Source organism: Anneissia japonica, unplaced genomic scaffold, assembly GCF_011630105.1.
Source record: "Anneissia japonica isolate Jap-2015-1 unplaced genomic scaffold, ASM1163010v1 scaffold737_len1565949_cov176, whole genome shotgun sequence".
Taxonomy (NCBI): Eukaryota; Metazoa; Echinodermata; class Crinoidea; order Comatulida; family Comatulidae; genus Anneissia; species Anneissia japonica.
Window position 1 is genome coordinate 764,883 of NW_022741618.1, and position 1,506 is coordinate 766,388.

Sequence of the window (1,506 nt, forward strand, 5' to 3'; positions counted from 1 at the left end):
CACACTTCAAATGTCGGGAAAGCTCATTCCCGCTTTCTACGAATTAAAATTTTCCCGGGGGAGAACCCCCGGATCACCCTTTCTTTTTGGGATTTATCAATTCATGGAAAAAAAGAATACGCATGCAACTACTCATTTATTTATGTAGGTCTATGTATACACACATAAAATAAAAAATGAGAAAAATTTACCTGACCATTTTCAAGAGGGGAAAACCTTGAATTTTGAAGAACTTAAAAAGTCATTTAAAAGACATTTCAGAAGTCAGTGAAGGTCATTTCCCGAATTCTAGAAATCGAAATTTTCCCGGGGAAACTCGGACCCCTTTTTTCTTTGGGGTTCATTGGTTCTATTGAATCAAGAGGGGGGAAACCTTGATTTTTGGAGAAATTAAAAGTAATTAAAAGACACCTCATAAGTCGGGAAAGCTCATTTCCCGCTTCTAGGAATAAAAATTTTCCCAGGGGAGAACCCCCCGACCCCCTTTCTTTTTGGGATTGGGAAAAAATTACCTGACTGTTTTGAAGAACTTAAATTAAAATCGCTATAAGATACGGTACTTCAGAAGTCGGGAAAGCTCATTTCCCACCATTTAGAAATTAACATTTTCCCGGGAAGAACCCGAACCTCCCTTTTCTCTTTGGGTTCATCGATTCATTATAATAATTTTCAAGAGGGGAAAATCTTGACTTTTGAAGAACTTAAAGTAAAAGACACCTCAGAAGTCGGGAAAGCTCATTTCCCGCCTTCTAGGAATCAAAATTTTCCCTGTGGAGAACCCCCAGACCCCCTTCCCTTTTTGAGATTTATGGATTCATGGAAAAAAAATCGTATGCAACTACTCAATTTTTTTTATGTATGTATACACACATAAGGCCTATGTACTGTAATAACAATAGGATAAATTTACCTGACCGTTTTCAAGAGGGGAAACCTTGAATTTTAAAGAACTTAAAAGTAATTAAGACTCCTCAGAAGTCGGGAAAACTCATTTCCCGCCTTCTAAGAATCAGAATTTTCCCTGTGGAGAACCCCCGGACCCCCCTTTCTTTTTGGGATTTATGGATTCATGGAAAAAATCGTATGCAACTACTCAATTTTTTTTATGTATGTATATACACACATAAGGCCTATCTACTGTAATAACAATGGGATAAATTTACCGGACCGTTTTCAAGAGGGGGAAACCTTGAATTTTGAAGAACTTAAAAGTAATTAAAAGACACCTCGGAAGTCGGGAAAAATCATTTCCCGCCTTCTAGATATCAAAATTTTCCCGGGGAGGACCCCCGGACCCCCTATTCTTTGGAAACCTTGAATTTTGAAGAACAAAATCATTAGATACCTAGCTTAAAAGTCGAGAAAGGTTTCCCGCCATCTAGAAATCAAAATTTTGCCGGGGAGGATCCCCTTTCCTTTTTGGGAAAAATGTTGACCCCCATCCCCTAGGTTTTTACAGATCTGCATGATTCATATTCCCATTCATCTTATAAGTGGGCCCCCCCC